The sequence below is a fragment of the Pelecanus crispus genome, chromosome Z (assembly GCF_030463565.1).
Source record: "Pelecanus crispus isolate bPelCri1 chromosome Z, bPelCri1.pri, whole genome shotgun sequence".
Lineage (NCBI taxonomy): Eukaryota > Metazoa > Chordata > Aves > Pelecaniformes > Pelecanidae > Pelecanus > Pelecanus crispus.
Window position 1 is genome coordinate 29,722,152 of NC_134676.1, and position 6,372 is coordinate 29,728,523.

The 6,372-nt window shown below is 36.5% G+C and overlaps 1 long non-coding RNA gene across 1 annotated transcript; it reads left to right on the forward strand.

The window, feature by feature from the left end:
* The first annotated feature begins 3,813 nt into the window (after positions 1-3,813).
* LOC142596652 (uncharacterized) lies at positions 3,814-5,801 on the forward strand. Its single transcript, XR_012831862.1, has 2 exons — positions 3,814-4,114; positions 4,191-5,801. It is a non-coding gene; the product is annotated as an uncharacterized LOC142596652 (long non-coding RNA).
* Positions 5,802-6,372: the final 571 nt, after the last annotated feature.

Here is a 6,372-nt window from a genome sequence, read left to right on the forward strand (position 1 = left end):
AGGAAAAAGTTTTGTGGAACGTACCAAACTAAGAATTTGCTTCATTGGTAGGTTTAAGATTATCTTAAAAAAAGAACCTTTTTTTTTTCTTCTATCTATGGATAGAACTTCTTCTATCTGTAAGGAGCAATCTGATAGCAACATTCAAAGCAGCAAAGGTATGGGCTTCTAGATAATATAATTTCAGATCTGGGTACAGTTAATTGACCTTAATTTCCTACTGTCATTCATTCCCTGTGGCTGGTAGGTCTAGAAGTAGAATAAGAAGCTGAAGAAACTAAGAGAAATGTTAGCCTCCTACCCTCTTGAGACAATTCTAGCTGTAATTGGTTTTGTCTTACGTTGCGTATCATACTAGAAAAAGTGTATTGATCCCATAGTACGACACCTCATAATGAAGCTGAACTCAAATTTCCTGGAACAGTGGACATTTCAATATTGGAGGCAAATAAATCTGTAATGTGATTTGCTCTCCATGGAATATCAGCTTGATGATGGACTTTTTCAGACAGTACGGACGGTTATGATAATGTACTTGCTCGGGAAGTCTCGTACACTGTTGCCTGTGAGAAAGGGAGAGCTGTTCTGGCTCCTCATTGTTGTGGCATCACTGTCCACAATTTTATGGTTTCTTTTCCCAAAGGTGAATAGCAGAATTTCTTTTTGCAAGTAATGTCTGTAAAAGCCTGCACTGCGGAATCCCATTGAGCAGATGAAACAGTACACATGATAACCTGACAGCCTGTAATTCCACTCTTCCAACAGAAGTATGTTCCTTCTTTATTTAATGAATACCTCTGCTCCTCATGCATCCAACGAGCATAGAGGAAAGAGTACAGCAATATAGTTTCCATGTATAAAAAGGTGCAAAACCACCACATCCTTGCAAATAAAATGGATGACAGGCCACAGCATGCACTAACATTTGATGTTTTGTAGAACAATTAATTAAGACTTAATGCAAGCAAGTTTAAAAACATCAACACATAGCACAGGCTTATGTACAAGTCAGAACTGAAAACCAGGTCTATTGCTGTTGTTGGGTTCAATTAGATACATGACATTGTCAGCTGCAGAGACAAAAACCTGCTAAGCTTTCACCAACTGGGAAATCATCAGGAGCGCTTGAATTCAATTTTGATAGGATGAAACACTGTTCTTACAATTAATTAAAAGTCCAGCTGACTGAACAAGTAGTAGAAATAATGCAAAACTGCAAAGATCTCTGGATTCAAAATGCCTTTGATCAACTAATCTTCAGGACAAGGATACAGTTGGATGCATCATCTCTTCAAACTTGCTGTTACTTCATTTCCACAGCTAGAGATACCAAGTGGAAAGATATTGTGTTGCTAATGATTTGCCCCACTGTAATCACACATGCTAGATATTAAAATGGCAGTACATGTTCTTAATGCTGGCAGTCATGAAACACTCTAAAACTGAATGGAGGGCTGTTTGAGAAAATCATCACTTCCTGAATTTGTGACAGAAGATATCAGATCTATCAGCTGAAGTCTAAAATAGGAAAACCTCCCCTCCCACCCTTTTTTTTTCCCCTCCTCCAGGACACAAGCTCCTTTCTCCAAATTCTAGAGTACTTTACTTAGCTGTCCTACACCAAGCATATGAACCTCTCTAATTGCCTAACATGAGAGATTTTTGAAGGCATGGAAAATAAGATTAACTACTGACTGGGAGGTGAAATTGGAATGCTCCACCCTGGGTAACAAGCCCCACTCATTACTGTAACAGGCTAAATCTATTCCAAGGGGGTAAGTGGGTATGCAAAGGTAGGAGTCATTCTTGAGGGTCCAGAGTCTTATTTAAATCTCTACTGTCAAATTTCATGCATGTAATTCAGCACATGCTTTTTGCCAGCTTAAAAATCTTTCAAGCAAGATTAGTGTCAGGTGCATATGAACCCTATTCAACTCCCTATTGAAGGACTTGAATATAGTAAGGTTTCTTTCCTAGGCTTCCCCAAGACAGAGATAAAACCAAAATGATACATAGCTTTTGAACCTGTTCCTCATTAACAGATCAGAGCTGAGACTCTTGATTTCCAAAAGTCTTTGACTTTTGATTTTACCTGAGCATATATTATTTAAAAATGAAGTTATGGCTGAAAAAAAGCCATATCCATGGATGAGAATGATATAGGACTGTGAGAAAAGAGATGCGGTCCCTGAAATTCTAGCATTTACTTTTGTTCAGTTATGTGCTCATCCTTGTCAACTAGAAGACATTAGTGAAATCAAAGAAAGAAAGAGATACGAGATTCCTATCTCCACTTACTGCATGTCTAAGAAAGTGGTTCTAGCCCCTGCAAACTTTGGAAGAAAAGTCATAGAATGAGAGACTCCACAGTGCCTGTTCCTCTAACAATGGCTCAGCTGTGACAGACAGGGCCGTTGTGGGAGGCCTGGTGGTGTAGGCATGTGGTAAACATCTCTCTCTCTCTTCTTTTTCAAAAAACATTCAGACAGGAAGTCATCTCCTGCTCCGAAAGTAAGGAAGAAGTATTTCGCAGCAAATGCAAAGGAGAGTACACCTCATCATGGGGTAGTGCCAAACTTGGGGAAGTTCTTGGCCCTGAAAAGAGTGCATTGCTTCTTTAAAATTAAGTTATTCACAATTATTAAAAAAAACTTAATATACGTAAGTCATGATCTGGTTTTAAGCTAACTTTGAAAAATCTGCACAATGATGGACCAAAATCCATCATCAGTTCTCTAACTGTAGTCAATACATACTTTAATAAACCAACCAATTTTAATGCAAAATACGTATAAATCACTTATATATCCCCCATAAAGCAGTTCAGCAGTTTAAATGCTTTTTTGTACAACACCATCTTAACAATCATAAATAATAATTATGCAGTAGAAACACCTTTGGAATATTTTACATCAAAATGTAAAAATTAGGAATCTCATTAAATAAGAAACAGAACATGTAAAGGTACTGAGGCCCTTTTGCTAGTAGAAAGAAGTAACAAACACAAAATGGTGTATTTATTTGCAAGTATGTTTTGATGCATAAATGAGATGAGAATGATCTACTGAGAAAAAGAAAAGCTACAAATGTAAAGCAAAGTTGAAACCAAATACACAAAATTAAACTTTTTGGCCTTCTGATTTAAATTATTAAAATTAGTTATTTTACACTGTTTAAATCAGACCACTGTCTTCTCACAGTATGCACCAGCACCAACTGTAAAGAAATGAGTAAAAAGGATGTTGCAAAAAACTGAAGAGTCTCCTCCAGTCAAAACTCATCAGGCATTATTAAGAATTCAGTATGGGGGTCAAGGCAAGAATGATATTGCGAGCACTAAGAACTGATTAGTTAGGATTAGGTTTTATTTTTACTTCTCGGCAAAATATCTTGCATCAAGGATGCACAGAATTCAGAATCACACACCTACTTTCCTCCCCGCTTTTTTCTGAATACTCTATATATATTAAAACATTCACACACAGAACATGCATTAAGACATGCAACTGTCAATGACACCATCAGATCTGTCATTGGTGGCAACGCTGGTGCTTTGGTGACACTTGCAATACTGACAGCAATACTGTACGCTAAACCATCACCACTGGTCATCGTAACAGAAAGTGAGTGTATTGTTCCCTAGATAGCTGCTGAATTTCCTGACTGCAGTAAGTGGCTTATCTAAGGTCCTTACAATGCTGTTCCCCCAAGAAAGTGACAGTATTTGGGTTTGTATTAGTTCCTGTGTGACTGCAGCGAGCTGGTATCTGTCCTGCATAGGGACTAATGGGAGCCATGTATGAATTGGTAGGGACACAAATGGAAGAAGACTTAAAAAGCTTCAGACAGAAACTGCAATTCAATCTTTTATCCCATGAGCCTGACTACAGTTTTTTGGCCTTCTCTAATCTCTGATGTCAGATAAATATTCAGAAATTACATCCTCCTGGAAAAGAGTGAGCAAGTAATTACTGATCTGGAATGGAGCTCCTTCCAAAAGAGACAAAGCTGTGCATGTGATCATCAGTGAGGGGAATCAACTGCTCTGATCATACACACAAACAAAAAGAATGATGCCCTTACCACCTTCAATCAAAGAAGCAAAACTCTTAAGGTAAATAAGCAAATAGGACTTATTTGATCTTACTGAGACCACTAAGGAATGACTGCAGACATTCATTGTCTTTCAGGCCTCTGATGAAGACAACGGTAAAAAAGAATGAAGGGTAAAGGTAGAAGTACAGACAACATCCTGCCACCCCCAAATTGTTCCTCCATATACAGTGGAATTTGCGGACACATTAAAAACAATGTTTTTGTCTCCTCTGAATATCAGTATTTTTAGATGGCAAATAATAATATGAGTTGAACTTATTATTGTTTAATATAAAAACCAGTATGATCCAAGTGCTTCAACATTAACTCAGCAGGAATTACGTGAGACAAATATAAAAGAATAGAGAAATATATTTAGAAATCAAGATGGTATTAAAAACTCCTTTAGAAAACTTCCACTTTTCATCTGACCAGAACAATAAAACTCACTGGAGAATCTGGTAAGGAAAACAGCATAATCTTAGCAGTGAAGACTATTTCAATTAACAGATGCATACTGAATATCTAATATAAATGCACGCTTTAACGGAAGAATGTTTCAACTTTTTCAGCTTAAGCACATTCAGTCATATTCTAAATGCTCTTGGATATGACATCTGAACATGAGATTTAAGAGAAGTCTTGCACTTTCAATTAAACAAGGTATTCAAATTGCTACAGCTTGAAGCCAACAGGTATCACAGAAGAAAGCCTATATAGTTCTTCTACATAGATCTTCATAGCCCTTTCCAGCAACAGGTGTTAAGAGATCACTCAATAATTCCAGGTAGACAGGTGGGCTTACACTGGTTAAAAAAAGGCACAAATACAGGAAGTAATGTATAATGGTATAATTCTTCTGTATTCTCTCATTTTCACCTTTGTTTTTTGAAAAAGCATTCTCACAACTGTATCTGTAAGACCACCTTTGAAGCTACATTGAACCAGTGTAAAGGAAATTGCAAGCAAGTCTGAATGCAAGCAATGCACCTAAGCTAAAACTTGTGCACTGAAGTGGCTACGTTACTGTTTCTACACAGACAGAGGTGGTTCTTGTGTAGATGAATGATCAGGCAAAATTCCTTGGGGAGTTAATGCAGCCTTAGCCAAAAATGATAGATGTTAAAAGTGCTACCGGCCGCCTTGGCAATTATTTTACTTCTTCATAGTTCAAATGCAGCATTTCATGCCAAAAGAAGAAACATTAGAAACCAAAAATTAAATTAAATGTACATTATACATTCGGGTTAGAAGAGCCAGATAGACTTAAGGAAAAATGTAATTTGATGACGAATTTCATTGTCATTCTTACTTGAGTTGTAAGTTTCCAATATTTTAGGCATTTAAATACTTTAATGTTGGTTTGTGAAGGATATCAGAATGGTATTTGAATCAGAGATTAGCTGCTGTGATTAGTTGTTAGTCTAAATAGCTACATTTGTAAAGTAATTCCCTTAAAATGCTACCAATAACACAACCAATACAAAACAAGTATTTCAAGGTTTTTCAAGGTTTCGCTTTCTTTTTCCCCTGCCCAAAGGTAAAGGAAATTTATGTAGTGGTTGAAGTGTAATTTAAAATAATGCGATTTACCTTAAATGCACAGGTCATTTAAAAACTTTAAGGCCATTTTAATATATTTTTAACAAAAAGCTGTTGCAAATAGCTTCACCAACTCCACTAAATAAATTTGCTGGCATTCTACATATCACCTTTGTCTTCAAATAATAATGTAACCACTACATGAAATGTAAAGCTATGAAGAGTTGAAACCACAGTCACAGGTTGAACTGTCTATACACAAGAGAATAAATTAATGTCTCAGTCTTATGTGTATGTTCTTATATATTATCCTGATGCAGAATCTGGGCTTTTTTTCCTGCTAGTGATTTTATGGTCTTCACATTGAGGCTCAATCTACTGACCTGCAGCATGCTTTCTTGTATGCTGCCCTAAACAAAAATAATACAAAAGGCATTACAAGATACTTTCTGCTCTTTCTCACATTTTATTTGGAAATTCTCGCTTTGGTACAGTGTTCACAGTCATCTTAGGTCTCTCTCGTAGTTCTCATTCTCCCCGTATCTGCCTATTGTAGAACACTTATCTTCTGTTTTGTAATTCAGTTGTAAATCATATGCAGAAAAGACCATTGTTCTGTTACATTTGCCTAACGTGTTAGAGCCTTAATTCATATGTGGAGTTCTTGGGCACTAGTGTAACTCAAATATTAACTATAAAATATTATATTCAATTGCAAAAAGATTTGGGCTATTT